This window comes from Petaurus breviceps, unplaced genomic scaffold (genome assembly GCF_028583685.1).
Source record: "Petaurus breviceps papuanus isolate PSGF00001 unplaced genomic scaffold, PetGlider_PUasm1.0 191, whole genome shotgun sequence".
Taxonomy (NCBI): Eukaryota; Metazoa; Chordata; class Mammalia; order Diprotodontia; family Petauridae; genus Petaurus; species Petaurus breviceps.
The window spans coordinates 2,903,431-2,923,886 of record NW_027185811.1 but is presented as its reverse complement, the minus strand read 5'-3'; the positions used below and the strand labels follow the sequence as shown (position 1 = coordinate 2,923,886).

The window sequence follows — 20,456 nt, the reverse complement described above, 5'->3', positions numbered from 1 at the left end:
AATAAAATGGGTTTTTTATCTATGTATCATAAATATTGATAATCTATATTTACCTGGGGGCGGCTAGGTGGCGCAGTGAATACAGCGCTAGCCCTGGAGTCAGGAGGACCTGGGTTCGGATCCGGCCTCAGGCACTTAACACAAAAACTAGCTGTGTGACCATGGGCAAGTCACTTAATCCCAATCGCCCTCCAAAAAGCAATAAACAAATAAATAAATGATCTATATTTACCTATATATTATCAACGTATCAACTGGGTAATGACTGAATAAACTATGGTGTATATATATATATATATATATATATATATATATGCAATGGAATGGAAATTTCTAGACTATAAGAAATGACAAAAGGGTTCAAAGAAATCTGGGAATATTTATATGAACTGATGCAGAATAAAGTGAGCAGAAGCAAGAGAAAAAATCAAACAATGACTACAACACTATAAAAAATAACTTCGAAATACTTAAGAATGCTGATTAATATTTAAAGTACATTATCTCTTTAAGACCTTTTTCACTTATATGAGAACAGTTTAATGTTATAAAAAGGCAGAAAAATATATATTTTTTTAAAAACCTAGTGAGATGCAAATGTGAAGAAAGAAACCGTTTCAAAAGACCATCAAATGAGACAGACAGCACTGTGGAGACTTGAGAGGAGAAATAAAAGGGAGGTACCTCACCTGATTTGCATGCAACTATTCTTTGACTAATAGAGTGTAAATCTTAAGAATGTGAGAAATCATATAAACATTTAGAGACTGAGGTATAATTGAAAAGACTGTCGAATAGCTAGAAGAAATTTAGGGAGTTGTGACTTTTCAAATAAAATAAAAAATAAGTTACTGAGAGGCAAGAGGAATGAAGCCATTGAACTATAATTAGTACAGCAAGAGAATATCAGAAGAGCGAGAGCCTGAGGGGAAGAGGAACCTAGTGAGAAGTGAAGGCAGCAGAGGGGCTTGAGAACTAGCATGACAAACAGGACCTAAAAGCAGGATCCTAAATGTAACCATGTGGTGGTTAGTCTCTCTGGGAGCTCAGAGTTTCTAGGGTGAGAGAGAGCAAGTTGGAGAACCACGCCCAAATCCAGAGAGCTGTGGGGTGTTTCACACAGTCCAGTGGGAGGCCCCACGTCCAGCGCAGTGTGATGGTGACCATAGCCCACTGAAGCAGCCAAATGAAGAGAGCCCACAGACTGCCCCATAACTATCATTACCTTACAAATGAAGTGACCACTAGAGATAAGCATGTTTCCCTTCTCTTAGGGTACAAATGTGTCATACATTTTTAGACATGGCCAATGTATGGTATTTGTCTTCCTTAATCACGCTTACTTGTTACAAGGTGGGGTTTGTTGTGTTGTTGTTTTGTAGGGGGGAGGAATAAAAGTATTAGTGATAGTGATACTTTAAAAAGAGTATCAAAAAGTATAAATTTTTTTTTAATTTCAGAGAAAAGAAGGAAGTTTAGACAGGAGTAAAGAGAAATGAGACAGTCTTAAAACTAATGTGCTAAATTTGTTAGAAACTTTAAAAAAATGTAATAGAGACTCAGTCTCATATATAATCACCTTTTCTGGTTTTTTTTTAAATATGGAAAAGTTTTATATATTCTTTTAAAAAAGAGATAATTAGTTCTAACAAACCTTTGATAAACTGGCACCTGTTTGCAGCTAATCAACATCCTACAAACATTATTGGCAACTCTGAAAATCAGCAACCCAGGAACAGACAACAAAGGACCCAGATGACATACAGAAACAAGGCCTAAGCCCAAGCAAGACACCTTTGCGAACTCTACCCAGTACACAGTTCTGAAGGACTGCTATGCTAACCTCTTTCAAACAGTATGACCCATTTGGTATCTGGGATCCATAAACCATGGTAACACTCTCTACTACTTCTCCTTTTTCCTTTTCTCATCTTGATCACCAAAGCTCCCAGGAAAATCTCCAACTTGGGCTCCTCAATCTGGAGTCCAAACGGGATTCAAGCTGAGGATATCGAGCTCTTTCTGTGACACTCAGTCTGACCTACCTATGCAGGTCTGGTAATTTCCCAAAATCTCTTTCCTAACTCCCTTAATCTTCCTCTTGACAAACCTACTGGTGTTGGCTCTCCCCAGAGCCCTAACCAGGTATGAGAGAAAGAAAATAGAAGCAGTCACTCTGCCTAGAGAGAAGACACGTTTTCTGTCCAGTTAAATACAGCCCTGAACTCCTGCAAATTAAAAGCTCCCTCTCAGCTGAACCCACTCTACTTTAGTTACAGGTTGCACTTTTTATTTTTGTAACCAGCCAAACCACAAAATTATAGGGTAAGGCTGGGGAGCCGGAATGGCAAATCCTGGAGCCAGGCTGGTTTTTGCTCTGCCCTTTGAGCAGGAGAAGCAGAGCAAGAGCAGCTCAGCACAAAGCTGAACCTGCTGAGGCACAGGATGCAGTTCCCCAAAACTGGGTCCAGTGAGAAACAGAGGAGCATCTCCACAGCACCAGGCGTGGAAGACAATCATTCTCAGACCCTTTGCAAAACCTTCATCACAACTGGAACATCTCTTGGATTTTTCCATGTGAAAGGCAACACAGTATGATGGAAAAAGCAATGGACTTGGCAAGACTCCAAGTCCCAGCTCTGAGAAGAGCAGTATTACCTTTAGTAATTTAACTCTGGGCCTCAGTTTCCTCATCTGTAAAATGAGAATGATCCATGTACTAGCACCTCATGCTACCGTTGTAAGGAAGTACTCTGTAAACCATAAGGCATTATATAAGTACAAACTATTACTTAAGTTTTATCTATTTCATTATATGAGAAAAGGAGGTAGTAACATCTACTTACCCACCTACCTCATAGAATTTTTGTGATGATCTAATGAAATAATGTAAATACAAATATTCTATGAAGTATAAAATTCTATATAGTCCACATGACATTTCTATTCCAACCAACCTCTATTTATGAGACACCTACACTGTGTGTGCACTGTGGAGAGTTTAGAGACTAGTTCCTTGTACCTAGAGCAGGTGAGGGCCGAGGACAGAGTGGCACTGACTAGGCAAAGAATCAGTTTAAGAAATCTGAAAGATTAGGGGAAACAGTTTTGACAGTTTTCCACATCTGTCACACTGGGACAAGTTTGTTCACTTTGTGGCATAAAGGAAAATTGAAAATTGTTGTGATTCTCTTAGTCATAGGACCTAATCATAGCACACCTCAAATCAAAGCACTTTTTGCCAACCAGAACTTGTGTCCTAGGAAAATTTCAACAGGGATTATCATTGAAGTACTTGCTGTAGCTACCTACTGCCACCATTCAGGTCAAGTAAAACCTTAGTGAAACATTGTATTCTTCATATCTGGCCAGCCTCCTCTCACACCAAGCTAGTATTCTGACCTCTGCCTGTACCTTGTTTGTTTACCCTATTTAGCTGCTCATGCAGCATCTCAAGCTGAAAGGCCATCCCCTCCTTCTCTCTGGCAATCACGTCCTTTGCCCTTCAGAAGGCTTCCCTGACACATTCCTTCCTTTATTTTGTGCTTCCTCTGCACACGATGGGACCGTACCCTGTACAATGTGCAGTGGTTTGGGTTCTCTAGTTATAGTCAATGTATGCATTTTGTCTCCAACTAGATTGAAAGTTCCTTCAGTCCAGGGATCATACTCCTTCTCTGCTTCAGTAGCATACAGGCAGCGTTCAACATATATTGAAGGAACGGAGTCAAAGTGACGCGGTAAGATTTGGAAAATATCTTTCTCCAAGTTCTCTATGGATGTATCCCTTTCTGTGCTGTGACAAACAGAAAATTGTGACCTGTTCCATCCTATTCCAACCATATGACTCCAAGCCAAAAGGCAAAGTCATTAGAAAGGAAGAAATAAGTAACTGGACACGTTCCACTCCCTGACCTATACAAGAGAAATAATACTGAGCTTAAATTAATATGACTGCCAGCAAAACTAAGACTAATTTTTAAATATATTTTTGTTTCTAGACCAGGAAACATCCCAAACAATCTTGGCAGAACTGCGATATGTAAGTCAGCAAAAGAAAGATAATAAATTTTATCTGTGTCTTAACTAAGTTTCTCCATCAAGTATGTCCAAGATGGACTAGACTCTATCTGGTGAGGTCAGATTCCTCTGGATCGTTGTCTCCCAGTGAGTACTGAAAAACACATTGTTTCCTTTTTTGTCTTTTGCATCCTTATCCCTAGTTGGTTTTTTGTTTGTTTTTTGGATGGGGGAAGGCAGGGCAATGGGGGTTAAGTGACTTGCCGAAGGTCACAGGGCTAGTAAGTGTTAAGTGTCTGAGGTCACATTCGAACTCAGGTCCTCTTGACTCCAGGGCTGATAATCTATTCACTGTGCCACCTTTATCTCTGCCTTTGAGGGAAGGCTAGAAGTGATTCTGGGACACAAGGGAGTTGATCAATGGCTACTTCTCTCCCCTTAAAAGGGAAAGTCACCATATGAACTGGTGCAGAGTAGAATGACCAGAACCGGAATTGAAAGACTTCAAAAATCTGATCAACTGGGAGCAGCTAGGTGCCTGCTGTAAATACAGACTAAGAGAGAAAATGCATTTTTAGACACAGCCAATGTGCTTAACTTTGCTTATTTGTTGTAAGAGTTTCATTTTTCTCCCTCCTTCCCCAAGGTGCACGCCCACCCCCTTTCTCCCCCAACAAACAGGAAGGAGAGAAAATAAATACTTATTAAGTTTTTTCAAGTGCTTAAAAATTGGAAGTTGGAGGGGCTGTCAAGGGTCTCAACTACTTGGAGCTGTGACATTCCTTCCCAAAAGAGGAAATCTGAGAATTTCACTCAGTATGAAGTGAAAATTGTTCTGAAGCATATAAACACAGGATTCAGACAAGAGAGGCTCACAGAGAAACCAGCCCACAGTCATTTTCATGATGAGTGAAAGTAGGAACGGATTTTGTAGAACAGAAAAAGAAAAAACCAAAATAAGGATTCAATGGTTAGAAAGACTGCTATTTTGTAGCTTCCATGAGAATCAAACTCGGCTTTTCTTAAAGGCTCTCTATCTCCTATAGGGAATACCTATTGTGGGAGGTCAGAAATTGGGTCAGGTCACTACAGAAACACAGTTCAGGTTAATAAGCAACTCTTCAGGTAGATGCCCCAGGACACAGGTGTGGCTATGGCAAGCAATCACCTAATAGGGACAGGCCTCCCCCAAGAGTCTCTAAGGAGTACCCTACCTACTCTACTTGTAGAGAGGGCATGAGGCTCTCTTGAAAAGTGTGGTCTTCCCTCTTTTTGTGGGTGGAGGGAGGGATCCTTTAGTGTCTTTGTAGGGAAGAAGGTCATAGGGAGGTATACTCTATAGATATCTTCCCTGTAATTACAACCATATCTACTGCAAATAAAGATGATTTTCCAGAATAAAACTCCCTCTCGGAGGAGATTGTTCTCCCTGAGAAGGCCCTGGTACCATGGCCTCAAGATTCCAGAGAGGCAGCAACAGGAGGAAATACCTTCCAGTGCTAAGATGGTCCAACATGGGTTTCTGCAATCCAGGCACTGAAAAATTAAGAACCATAAGTGATGAATCCCAAGAGGGAGACTAAGAAGCGCCTCATCAAGTCTCAAAACTGTCTGGAAAGAAAAGCCCTCGGAAGAATGGAGCACCGCCAATTCCAGAGGAAATGCAGGCCAAGAAGGCAGCCACACTTACAGACAGATCTACCCACTACACCACTTACCTGCCTCTGATGGGAGAGACCAACAAGCAAGTAAATGTGTACAAACAAGCTGAATAGATAAGTAAATAAGAGAGGGAAGAATTAAGAGGGGCTGGGAAAAGCATCCTGAGAAAAGACAATTTTGGTTGGGACTTAAAGGAAGCAGTAGGCAGTGATGAGGAGGGAGAGCATTCCAAGAGAGGGAGGATAGTTAGAGAAAATGCGGAAAGATGGGAGTGTCTTATTTGTGGGACAGCAAGGAGGCCACTGTCACTGGATGAAAGAATATGAGGCAGGGAACAAAGGGCAAGAAGACTGGAAGGGTATGAGAAGGCTTGGTTGTAAAAGGCTTTGAAGAAGCCTGCCCAGTCAATAGCACCAAATAACTCAATGAGCAGGAAAGGCACCAATCCAGTGAGACAGGGAGGTGATGGCAGAGTATCCCACTGCCAAAGAACTAAGCCAACTGCAAAGTAAATTACAACACAATCCAGGAGAGAGGTTTCTCTACTGATTCCAAATGGACATTAGTACAAGCCATGTTAAATTGGAGAATTTAAATACCTGAGCATGCTAATATTCTTTGGTGCCTCTTCAACTTTAGCACACCAAATTAATACAGTCTCAACAGATAAATCAGTCAACATTTATTAAGTGCTTTCTCTGTGTCAGGCACTTTGCTAAGAACTGAAGACACAAAGAAAGGCAAAAGATGGTCTCTGCCTGGAGGAACTCACAATCTAATTCGAGAGACAACATGCAAACAATTATATACAATGCAAGGATAAATAAAAAATCAATAAAAGAGGAATTAAGAGGGGTTAGGGAAGATTTCCTGTAAAAGGTGGGAGTTTCGTGGGGTTTAAGTTTAAAGGAAGCCAAGGTGGTCAGAGCAGAGAAAGGAGAGCATTACAAATACAGGGAAAAGACAGAAAAAATGCCAAAAGATGAGATGAAGTGTATTACTCACGGAACAGCAAAGACAATATGCAAACAACTAGGTACAAACAATTCTTGTCCCAATATTAAGAGGTATCATTAGTAATTCATTGGCTCAAAAAAGGGAGATTTTTCTCCCTGAAATCAGACTAGTGAACTGATCCTTAAAGCATCTTTCCTTTAGAAACTAGAATAGTGGGGCTAGATCTATGAAAACTCCCGGATATGATCGTAAATCCAACCTTCATCTTGGGGTTGAAAAGATCCAGGGCCTCCTGGCAAGAGTTCTGCCTACCTAAGGTCTCATTTGTTTCTAATGGACACCCCTGGGGTTCAGGACATGGTGCAGTATTGGGCAGCACATCGGGTGAAGGTAACCTGGACAAAGAAACCCGAGGGCAAATTCCTAGTAGTGCAATAAAAGAAAAAGAGGCCTTGTCCCTAGGGGAGCTCTGGGCAATAAAGAGTGAGGTACAAAAACCCCATGCCCGTTGATGCCTCTGTACCTAGAGCTAAAAAGCTACAGAGAAAAGTACAGCAGCTACACTGTAGCCCATAGAGCAAAAGCTGGTACTCTTTAGTTCAGTCAAGTCTAGGCCATAGCATGCTGGAGAACAAGAAGCCTTTTTTTGTTGTTGCTGCTGCTTTTTGGAGGGCAATTGGGGTTAAGCAACTTGCCCAAGGTCACACAGCTAGTAAGTGTAAAGTGTCTGAGGTCACATTTGAACTCAGGTCCTCCTGACTCCAGGGCCGATGCTCTATTCACTGTACCACCTACCCACCCCAAGAACAGGAAGCCTTACCCTAAGGGGGACCTACAGGTTAGGGGACAAGATAAAGGGCAAAAGGGATGGAGGGGCAGGAGGATAAATGGCAGTGCCATTTACTGGCTCTGAAACTAACAATTATAATTACCTGGGAGAGCTCCATATAACTAGAAGGGAAGGATTGTGTAATGACTCACAAAACCAGCTCACAAGTCATCTCCATAAGGGCCCTCTGAAATGCCCCAAAACTTTCCCGAGATGAGACAGTGGAAGGAGATCCTTAGCAGCACATTTTACTTCATGGACTAACCTATTTTTCATCTCTAGGCCATTCAGCATTGGCTGAACCTAACTTGAGAATAGTCCTTCCCAAAAGCAACACTAAGGTACTCCTGAACCAAACCTTAGGTTTCAATTCCCTTCGCACTCACACCCCAACATCCAACCTTGGTTTGGGCAGATTTAGTCTCACTTCAGTCTGGCCCTACAAAGGGTGGTGACAGTCAACAAAATCATTGACTTTCCCAGGGAAATAACAGTACTGTTAACTCTACTTAGGCAAGAAAGAATACATGAAGGAAGAGAGGAAAAGACAGCCCAGTTTCTTGTCTTTTCTATTCTCCAATCTGCGTGACTGGACAAGAGACATGTTAGGAAGAAGTCTGGGTTGAGGGATCCTGAAAGACAGCCTATGAGTCTAGGGAATACTGAGTAGGTAGCCTTCAGAGTGCATCCTAAATGCCAACCAGTTCTCCAGAATTGGCCACAAAGGGCATTTTATATAGAGATCTCCAGCCATATCAACCCTGTGACTGATGTCACATTTCACTGTGACCATTTCTATCCCAACCAATAACTTCATAGTCTATAGGACTTGTATTTTCACATATTTTGGCATTCACGTGTAGCACACATGGGATTTAACAATTCTTGAAGCCCCATCGATATTTGCCAGAATTACTGACTCTACTCACCTAGAGGCTGAGATCCAAAGGTAAGACAGTAAGGACTGTGGTAGTTTGGGAATTGGGTCAGGTTACAATCAGATAGGTGTGCAGCTTATAAAGACGCTCACCTCAGGGAGATACCCCAGGCAAGCAAGCACCCATAGGGAAAGGCCATTGCAGAGCAGTATACAACAATACCTTACCCACACACCTTTGGAAGGAGGAAGAACTTAGAAAGCTGTGCTATGTATCCTCTAAAGTGAAATGTGTGGTTAAGCATCTCACTGTACTAGAAAAAACTGACTGGAATTCCTGCCTATAACACCTGCCCATCAGGGAAAAACATGCCCCCCCCCCAAAAAAAAAGGGAATCACACCTAGTTCTTCCCACTTATCAACATTACCTCAGCTCCTTTCTCTAACTAAGTGATCCTGTAGGACCACTTAGGATAGAGATAGTATCTAAGATGCCTAAGTTAGTCAATGTTAAGTCATAAGGTTCAAAAGATATGAACTCACACCCATCACATTGGCAAAGATAACGAAAAAAGAAAATGACATTTTATTAGAAGGCTGTGTGAACATGGGCATTATGGGTAGAACATAAAGTGGTTCAAACATTCTGGCAATCAGTCTGGAACTATAGCCCCAAAGTCAGCATAAACCCCAAGAAGATCAAAGGAAGAGTAAAAGGATACACATGTACAAAAATATCGATAGAACTTTGTTGTTGTTGCTGTTGCAGCAAAGAACTGGAAACTCAGGGAATTGGAAACTTTGCCATCAATTGGGTAATGGCTGAACAAATATGATTATAATGAAATATTACTGCATTGTGAAAAAAGTGACAAAAGAGGTGGATTCAGAGAAACACGGGAAGCCGTGATTCAAAATCAAGTGAGAAGAACAATTTCTACAATGGCTACAATAATGTAAAGGAAAACAACTGTGAAAGAATTAAGAAGAGACAACTAATGAAGTATGCTTCCCTCTTCTTGGCAAGGATATGACAGACTAGAGGTACAGAATGAGATGTGTTTTCAGCTACAACCAAAGTGAGGATTTGTTTTGTTTGATTATGCTTTTTTGTTATGAAGGAGGACTTCTATTTGGAGGGAAAGAGGCAGTGATAGTGATGAAGGGGAAAAGAAGAAAAGAATGTCAATGAAATATTTAAAAAACAGAAGAGAGCAGAAAAAATTCAGAAAGGGACTCAGATAAGCAAGGCAATATGGGTACTATTGTATGTATATATACATATATATGTGTGTATGTGTATATACTTTTAAAAACAAGTTATATGTCATAGAGATTCAATTTTATATTTCATATACAGTTCTCTTTTTCTTTTCTTCTTTGTGTGGCATACAGTGAAAAGTTCACATTTATTAATATTTGTTAGTATCATCAGCATTTTATGTACTATAAAGATCCTACAATCATATTAGAATTTAAACCATCCCTTCCACTTAGCCTCCCTCACATAGCTCTAATTCTCAGTTCCTCTAGTCCAATGATGTAAAATTCAAATAGAAACAGATCCCTGCAGGTCACATATTGACTTAGAAAACTACAAATTAACATAATTTATGTTGCACTATGTTTTTATTTATTTTTTAAATATTTCCCAATTTACATTTTAACCTGGTTTGGGTCACACTCTAGACATAAAGTACAATTCTGACACCTCTGATCTATGGGATTAGTCTGGAATCCATAAACTTGCTTTTTAAAAATAAATTCTGACAACTGTATTTCAATGTAATTGGTTTTCTTTGGACCCCTATGTATTTTATTTTATGCATTTAAAAACATAATTCCGAGAAGGCGTCCATAGGTTTTCCCCAGATAGACAATGACAAAGGGATCCAAAATGCAAAAAAGGTTAAGGATCCCTGACGCAGTCTATCTAACATCACTGGATCTCTCCAACAATTTCCTCCAGAAAAATGGAATAAACATTTTTTCTTTATTACAAATAAAGAACAATGCCTACCAAACAATTTTGACCTTAGAGATAAGAGAAGCCAGATACACAGGAAGATCTAGAAAGAAAGAAAGGAAGGAAGGAAGGAAGGAAGGAAGGAAGGAAGGAAGGAAGGAAGAGAGAGAGAGAGAGAGAGAGAGAAAGAAAGAGAAAGAAAGGAAGGAAGAAAAAGAAAGAAAGAATTTTTGTTGGAGGCACTGTGGTATTGTGAAAAGAGGAACAGAGAAGTGCAGGGCTTCTTAAACTTTTTCCACTGATGACCCCTTCAGCACTTCTTAAACTATGGGGACACCACCCACAGTTTAAGAAGCACGGTAGTTCATGCTTTTAATCAAATGTGTGACCTTGGGCAAGTCACTTAGCTTCTGAGTCTCAGCTGCCTCAACTGAAGAATTAGAAGAGTTGGAAAAGATGATTACTAAGATCCCCTAACAGTTCTAAAATTATCACCGTCAATAGCAAACCAAGTCAACATAAGTAATAGGGATGGAGAAGGGGAGGAAAGGGAATAAGCGTTTATATAATGCCTACTGTGCTAAGCACTTTACAATTATCACCTCATGATCCTCACAATAACCCTTTGAGGTAGGTGCTGTTATTAGCCCCATTTTACAATTGAGGAAACTGAGGCAAATAGAGGTTAAGTGACTTGCCCAAAGCGACATAGAAGTATGTGTGTCTGAGGCTGTATTTGAGCTCAAATTTGAATTCAGGTCTTCCTGACCCCCAGGCCCAGCACTCTATCCACTGAACCAGAGAACCTATAACATCTTACCATTGATTAAGAAGTCTGGGACCTAATATACAAGCCAAGTTAAGGACTGTGAACATATGAGGATAAAGGGGGTGCACTGGTGAACTGGGAGAATACAAAGAAACAAGGATGCAGGAGTAGTACCTATCCCTCTCTTCATTTTCAAGCAAGGCAGTGTGTAAAGAAAAGGTTTATTAAGTCCCAAAAAATACAGAAGCTGGGAGCTCTGGGCTGGGGAAGGCAGGTCCAAAACAAAGCTAGGCAAGGAAGCATAGCAGGCCAATGAAAAGCTCTAGAGCAGCTCCCACAAAAAAGCTTCATTTATTTCCAGAGCAGATTTTTTGATTCCATGATAAGAAAAAAAAATAATAAACCACACACACAAACCGATAAACCTCCAATCTTAAGGATGTGAACCATCACTGAGTCACCTCAGTCTGACTCCTTCTCCCAGCTGCAAAATCAATATAAATAACTCTCCCTAGAGTATCACCTCACAAAAACATACCTTTTTAAGGTTCTCAGAGTGCTTTGTATATGCTAATAATTTTTTCCCAGGGATCAGAAGCAGAGGAAGTAAAACAGGAAGGAACTGCAAAGAACACCTTTCCTCCAAAACCATAATAATTTATATTACCCTCTTTCCCCTAACCCATCCTTCACTGACTAAGTGAGAAGTATTTCATACAAGAATACTTCGTATATTGGGGCAGCTAGGTGGCACAGTGAATAGAGCACCAGCCCTGGAGTCAGGAGGACCTAAGTTCAAACCCGGACTCAGACACTTAACACATTTTAGGCAAGTCACTTAACCCCAGTTACCTTCCAAAAAGAAAAAAAAAAAAGGAGTTTTTCATTTAGTTATACACAGTTCCTTTTGATTAACTGCTATTTTGCACTTTTTAAATCTTTGCTCTAAGCGATAACTCACAATGATGAGCACTTACTCACATGCTGATCTGAAATGGAGGAATCTTGCTGAATGGGTCCACTTCAAATTCATGTCATCTAAGCTCAACTAAGTCTTCACTACAACAAGGTTATCCTTTTACTAGCCCTTAACTGATTCTCTAAATCACTCCTTACATGCTTTTTCAAACCTTCTCTTCTCTTCTTAAACATCCATACACCCTAGCCACCAACCCAAGAACTCTGAGCCAATGATCTTCTTGCTGTTTCTTGTTCAAGAAACTTCATCTCCCAACTTGTGCATTCTCACTGGCTGTCCCCCAGACCTGCAATGTCTCCCTTTTCATCTCTTCCTCTTGGCCTCCCAGCTTCAAGTCTCAGGTAAAATCTCACCTTCTCCCTATTTCTCTGATCCTAGTGGCCTCTCTCTACTGATGGCTTCCACTTATCGTGTTTATAGTTTGTTTGAACACAGTTGTTTGCACGTTGTCTCCCCCACTAGACCTGTGAGCTCCTTGAGAGCAGGAACTTTTACCATTCTTTGAATCACTAGCATTTGACCCAGTGCCTGGCACACAGCAGGTGGTTAATAAATGTTATTGACAGACATCTCACACCTCCCCCTCCACCTACTCTCTCAATTAGGATCCTGCCTCACTCTTGACCAACATTTTTTTAAACAATATATTCTAATAAAAGCCATTCTCCCAGAGTTCCTGTTCTCCCCTTCTCTTCATCTCAAATGAAGGTGATGTAAAAACAAAAAACATCAAGAAGATAAAAATAAAATCAAATAAGACAGGAGCTGCAGAGCTTTAGGAATCTATTATATATGTAAGAACTGAATCAAAGCAGTCACTGTCTTCTTCCTTCAAGCTAGTTATTCTCCACCTCGATCAAAGCAAGCAGGCAAAGGTGGGCCATTCAGAAATGGTTTGTCTGAGGGAACCAAAAAATAATCCTCTGAAATTCTGATTCCCTGTGATTGGCTTTATTCCCAAATCCATATCTCCACTCCATAGGCCACAGCTTCAGAATTCTTAAGGTCACCCCCCTGGTATGCAGGCAATAAGCAAGCAGTGGCAAAGAGTCAGCAATCAAACGGCTGGATCACGGACTGGGTATAGAATCAGGAAGTCACAGATTTCAATCTATGATCCTGGCCAAATCACTCTAAGACTCAGTTTCTTCAAGTGGAAAACTGGGTAACAACAGATGCAATATTCCCTTTACAGAGTTGTGGTGAAGGTGCTAATGAGAAAATGTGTGTAAAATACTATGCAAATGTCAAGTTTTATTATATTATTACAGGGAAGTTATAGAGACACAGTTCTCTTTCATCCCAGAAGACAAGGATTCTTCCTTTCGTCATTTCCAAACTGGAATGATGCCTTTGTTTTTCTCTGACCCTGTTTCATTTCACTTTGGATGCAAAGTTTCTGGAAAACTAAAAGTAATAACCAAGAAATTGTAAGCTTTGTCTAATACAGTAAAACTCACATACAATTAATTAGATTCCAATTCCTGTCCCTAGATCTGTAACTTCCATTGTCATTCTGGAGGGTGATAGTTGACTCTCTGCCTTGTCCAAAGGAAAGGAACTCTGTCCTCCCCAGGCAACTCTATGGAACAGGGCAATCTAATTTCCCCTCCACCTCAGCTTCCTTTGTCACTCCACTGAAAGGATCTGCCAAGATAAGTTCCTTTTCCCACCAGCTGTGGCGGTTTTCCTGGGGTGGGGGTGGGAGGGTGGGGAAGACTTGTGAAACTGCAGCTCACCTGGACAGCCTGGGCTAGAGTCCAGTATACTCACCCCAACTGTTCAGAAGCTAAAACAATTTTTTTCTTCACAAGCAAAAGCAAAGACAAGATGTATGATGGAAATTTCCACGGATTCAGAAAAGGCTTTGCGGGGAAGAGGGGAGAAGAATCACATTGGACAGTTCCTACTGTACAGAAACCCCTCTATCTCAGTCAAAAATACAGTACTGAGCAAAAAAAAAACTCTTAAATAACAAGAATGAGTCTACCTCTATCAATACTGTCCCACTGCACTGCATGACCTAAAAACTCCAGGTGAAAGAGTTGTAAATTAAAAGAATAGGGGGACTTTCTCTGAAGTCTAAGGTACTTCCTTGTGAGGTCTGTGGCCAGAAAGGGGATCCTTTATAATCAGATATTGTCAAGGTCCTTTTCCCACTATGTATTATCTCAACCAACTATAATCCCCAGAGCTGGGAAGAAATGTTCAAAATGCAGATTTGAAAACTGATCCTTATCCCAGGTTCTTTCTAGCTGAGGAGAGATCTTTGCCCTCCAGCCCTTATGACTCCCACTCTGACCAACAAAAAGGCAGTGTGTATACTCCCACCTCTACCACTAAATGGATCATCCTGGGAAGAGTTACAATATCTTTATGTCTCAGTGTCCTCATCTATATGAGAGAACTGAACTAGATGATCTGTAAGCCCGCCTTCAGTATTAAAAGTTATATGAATCTGGGGACGGCTAGGTGGCGCAGTGAGTAAAGTGGTCCCAGAGTCAGGAGGACCAGAGTTTGATTCCAGCCTTAGACACCACCCACCCACACCCACACCCACACACACCACACACCACACACCCCTAGCCGTGTAACCTTGGGCAAGTTACTTAACCCCAATTGCCCTCCAAAAGGCAAAGAAAAAAAAGTTATATGAATCTAATAGTAACAGCTGCATTGCTTTCTTTTCTTTTGAGAAGTCACCTGATCTCAAACAACAAAGACCTTGCTAGGGTCTTGGCAAGCCTACTCCCCAATTCTGTCTCATGAATCTCCCTGATAGAGGCAGTGCTACGTCTTTGTCTGGTTTCAAGGTTTTCAGATTCAAGTTCAAATCTGCAATGCATTTAGTAAAGGTGGAAATCACTCCAAAGTGTTGATTTTGTAACCCCCTCTAACTTTTTGTGCTAATATTATAGAATGCTCAATGATGAGCAAAATCTTAGCCTCTGGACTAGGCCAGTGTAAGATTGTTCCAGCTGGAATCAAGACTCCTAAACTTGGGAGCCCAGAATGGCTCTCCTTCTGGGACAAGAGAAGGCTTAGAAAGGGCCAAAGAACCACACCCATACCCCAAATGACTGAACACTCAACAGATCAAGACACAAAATGGGGAGTAAGGAATCTTAGGAGGTTGTGTGATATCAGACTAATAAGATAGGCTAACCCTGATAGGCAGGCTAACACCTACCTCAATTTCTTCTACTTAACTCTCTTTATTGACTCACAGACACAGATACAGATTCATATCTCTGAGCTAGAAAGCATACAACCATAGATTTAGATTTGGAGGGGATCCTCAAAGGTCATCAAGCACAACCTCCTCATTTTCAGATAAGAAAAATTTAGATCCAGAAAAGTTAAATGACTAGCTATTGATCACATAGCTAATAAGGGTCTGAGATGGGATTTGAACCCAGGTTTTATTGACCCCAAGACAAGCATTTAGCTGTTATGTCACATTTTTCACCATCACCACCCCTACCTCAAACCTTTACAGAAGATATACTCTGGTTTTGAACCTGTGTTGGTGCTTACTTCCCACCACAAGGATATTTTTAATGGGCTAGTCCAGGGACTAGGGTGGCAGACACCTCACCCAAACATCTCAGCAAACATCCCCAGCAAAAGCAAGGGACTGGGACAAGAAGCAGGGGTTGACACTAAGTAGTAAGTTAAGTGGTTTCATTTAAGATTTCAGAATAAAAAAAAGCTTCATTTTAGGGAACATAAGTGACCTCAGAGATACAACAGAAACCTACTATCCCTACCCACCAAAAACTCTCTTCTCAGGCCAAATGATTCCCAAAGAAACTGACCAAGTAAAGAAGCAAGGCTGAAACACCTTTTCCCAGTACTCTGTAGAGGGAGTCTGTTAATTAATGGACCAAGAGGTTCTTGATCAAACAAGGAATAGAAAGGATCAAAGTAGATAAAATAGAAAAATTTGATTACATAATAATGAAAAGATTCTGCACAAACAAAAGCAATAAATTAAAATTAGAAGAGAAACAATTAATTGGAAAAACATTTTTGAAGCAAGTTTCTGTGATAAAAGTCTGACCGCTTTCCAAAATAGAACTGACTCCCCAATAGAAAAATATGAATAGGAATTCTCAAAAGAAAATTGGAAAGCTATCAACAATAAGATGAAAAAATATGCTCCAAATTACCTCTAATAAGACAAATATAAGTCAAAACAACCATGAAGTTTCACTTCACATCAGACTGGCAAAGATGACAGTTTTTTGAATGGCTGTTAAGATAGGCACACTAATGCATTCATGGCTAATGGAGCTATGTCCATTCTGGAAAATAATTTGAAACTATACCCAAAAAGTTACTTATCCTCTGACCCAATGATATTACTACTACTACTATACCTCAGTGAGATCAAGAAAAGAGGAGGACTCATCTGTACCAAATTTATAGCAACACTTTTTGTTATAAGAAAGAACTGGAAAGTAAGGGGATGCCCATCAAAGAGACAGTTTCAGAAACGCCTGAGAAAACTCACAAATAAACTGATAGAGAATGAAGTGAGCATAAACAGGAAAACAATTTATACAAGAACACTGTAAAGAAAAACTAGAAAAACTTTGATAGATTTAACTCTAATCAAAACAATGATCAAACCCAAGGAAAGATGATGAACATGCTGCCTACTTCCTAATGGATTCAAGGTTCAGAATGTCTAAGACACGTTTTCTGACACGTGGCCATTGTGTAGATTTGTTTTATCTGATCATACTTATTTGCTAAAAGGGTTTTTTTTTCCCTTTTCCCAAAAAAAGAGGATCAACGAAATCTTTTTTTTTTTAAGTGTTCAGAAGACAACAGAAGTTCAAAAAGAAACCCCAGGAAGTTTCAAAAACAAGGGTTGAATATATACATTTTAAAAAAGCAAGATGTATGCAATATTTGTGGCTTCCTAGGCAATCCTCTGTACTTTGTATATGGAAATGGACAAGTTTTTAATGTTTAAGTTTAGAATAAAAAAATATATATTTTTAAAAAGACAGACAAGGAGGTATCTGCAGAAATTCCAGAGGCCAACAAACACAAACATCTAACTCTTGCCTGGCTATGTTTGTTAATTATTAGAGTGAGGTGGCACACCAGGTCTCCTGAGAATGGACTCTAGTTCTGTTCTACAGGTTCTATCACCTAATGACTTAACACCTTATATCTTAATTTTCCTATTTTAGAACAATTATTAAATCTCTCTACCCCCATCATCCAAGAGGGAACCTTTGAGAACTCCTGATGAGAGGAGAATCCAAAACCCCAGGAAATTACTATTTTTCTGGGATAGTAAGGTTGAGAAAAATTCCATACTCTTCTCAGGCAAATGACTGACTATCCCTTAACAACAACCACTCCCTTCTCTGAGTTAAAGTACTAAGGAATTTTAGAGGACATCTATAGAATTACAGAATTATAGAGTACCCAAGAGACAATCTATTCCAAGAATTTTTATTTGGGTTATGGACCCCTCTAGCAATCTGGTGAAGTCTACAGTCGCCTTCCCAGAATAATGTTTTTAAATGTATATAATAAAATACATAGGATTACAAAGGAAACTGATTATATTTTTTTTCTTTTTTTTAAAGCAATCAGGGTTAAGTAACTTGCTCAAGGCTACATGGCCAGTTATTTCTGGGTGTGGTGCTAAGTATCTGAGTTCGGATTTGAATCCCAGGTCATCCCAACATTGGAGACGGTGCTCTTACTCGCTGAGCCACCTGGCCACCCCAGGAAACCAATTATATTGAAGTCATTATCAAAAAAAGTTTCCAAGTTCCAGGACCCAGGTGAGGAATCTCTGATCTAGTCCAACACTAGAAATTTGCACAAAGCAATTAGTTACAAACTAAATCTTCGTTCTGTCTTTTTCACACTGTCAATCCAGCATCCTATCTAATATAGAAATCACTTCTACAATGGCCCTAACAAGTGGACATCTATTGCTTGAACACTTGGAGTTACAGGGAACTCACTATACTATAAAGCAGTCCGTTCTATTTTTAGACAATTCTGGTAGGAAGTTATATTGAGCCAACCAAGAGACTGACTCTGAAATTTCCCCTCTGAAACTACAGAGAATAATTATAATCCCCATCTCCCAATTTCCACGTGACAATTTTTAAAAATATTTAGACACAGCTATCATATTGGCCCTAAATCTTTTCTTCTCCAGGCTAAATAATCCTATTTCCTCTCATTGTTCTTTATATGACATAAGTTTCAAGTCCTTTAACTATTCTGGTTGCTCTTCTCTAATTTGACAGTATAGAGTCCTTAAAGATGTCCCTCCAGGAAGAGACACATTTATCAATACGACCTTGGATAATGCTGCTCAAATCTGCTATGAATCCAACTAACTATAAGTATCACACAATCTGCATTTCCCTTTTGTCCACAGGCATATCAAAATTTTTACAAAAGCCTTGCTGAAATCTGTATACACTGAGCAGAAGAATTTACTAGAAAGAACACTGGGATGTAACTTTAAAAACTGACTTCTAGTTCTAGCTCTTCCGTAAACTAGGTCGAGATTATGGATAACCCACTGGATGTCTCAGTTTCCTCACATGTAAAAATGAAGAGGTTGGATCAGATGGTCACTTTCTTAATAGCATTTGCCTAAACTAATAAAGTCCATAATTTTAAAGTACATCCTTTTCCTCCAGTTTTGGAAGCTTATGTGTTGGGTTCCTTGAATTCCAATTTCCTTGCTCAGGGTAGTACCCTATTTCAGCATAGTAGGGATTTCCAGGCACCCAAGAGCTCAGATTCCCTCCCATTCTTTCTTCCAACAGTTGAGCTCTTGTTCTCAGGGCATAAAGTCCCTGTCTCTCCTTCTCTGAGATGGCCACAGGACGTTAGTAATTACTTAGTCATCCCACTGGCTTATGAGAACTGGGGTGTGGAAGAGGGTTGGAGGGGGAAGAAAAAAAAGTACCAGAAGATATAGTGAGAGAGTCCCAGTGCCCTTATGCCACTTTTTTAGTTCTAAAAGGTAGAGAGATGAAGTAGTTTAATTCTACATATATCGTTTCCCCTTAGAAATGGGCTAGGCCTTCATTGGTCTGGCTCTGGTACCAAACAGACTGATGCTATGTTTTCGTCCAAGCCAAGCTAACCCATTTCTTCTGATCAACTGGGATGTCCAACTGTAAATCACCAGATTTAATGTCCATATTTCAAGTCAGATAGTACTCAAGAAGGCTGCTAACTCCACAGTTTGTCACTCATGGTCAAAGGTCTGCCCAGCAAGACCATCACTACAAGTAACCCAGTAACTTTAGTGCTGCCCTGGAGCTAGGACCCCAGGTGAACTACAACCCCTCCAACCTATCCCCTGCTTCAATTAGTAACTACTCCAACTTCCAGTTCACTTTTCAAACGTTCTCACTGCTCCATGTTGAACTTGAATCTAGCTTCCAGTTCCTTCCTAATGGCCCCCTAGTTGACAGAGCCTTCAGGAATTCTGGCAACCACAAGGGTAGAATCCCAATTTCTGCCCTGTCTACTCTGTTCATTTGTATCTCTGTGGTAGTACTGAAAATAAATATAGGAGAAAAAACAGGCCTAAGAGAACAAAGTAAAAGAGGGACGTGCGATGGAGTTGTTTCAATTGGAAAAGTCTACGTTTGTCCCCATGCACAATCTTTTGGAGACAAAACTGCTAAAAAGCTAGCATGATTGTAGGCAGAATGGCATCTTTCCTCATTCCACTCTCCCACATCCCCAAGCAATACCATCCATTCTATTTCCTCCCTCAAAGTGGGAGGGGGCCCACTCGGAAGAAAACCTCCATGTTAACGATCCAGTCAAAGCGACCTGAATGACCCAGAAAAGTGGACTGGGGATTAGGCTTCTCAATACCCCAACCCAAACTAGGGGGGAAAGGAAGCTTCTTAGGTCCAAGGGAATCTGTCTTCTATTTTTTTTTCCTTTTCTCTGCATCTGTTTGGAGCAAAGAGCCTCTCACAAAATGGGTGAATAATAAAAGTTGGTTGAACTTAATTGAGTAAAAAGTCTAAGGATCTAATGGAAGAAGCCTGGGGGCGGCAAAGGGAGAGGAGAGAGAAGAAAAAATTGAGGCTACCGAAGGGAAGTGGTTAGTGAAGGCTATCTTTGGATCCTGGGTGGAGAGGGGGAGGTGCCCACACTTCTCCCTCAGGTCCCTAGCAGTCAGGGATGGAGGAGGACCCTTTAGGGCTCGTATGGAGCCGGCGGGGTCTCGGCCCAACGCGGGACCCCCCAGGGCTCCCCCCGACGTGGGATGGGGGCGGGGAGGGGGGGATACAGGGCTTGTTACTCCTGGAGGAAGGCTGAGTCGGTGGGATGGGGAGCGTAGCGCAAGGCTCTACCCGGAGGTCCGAACTGGG

General features: G+C 40.6%; 1 protein-coding gene across 3 annotated transcripts in view; it reads right to left on the bottom strand.

The window, feature by feature from the left end:
• Nucleotides 1–20,456, bottom strand: part of FMNL3 (formin like 3) — an 81,526-nt gene that overhangs the window by 60,453 nt on the left and 617 nt on the right. The window lies entirely within an intron of this gene.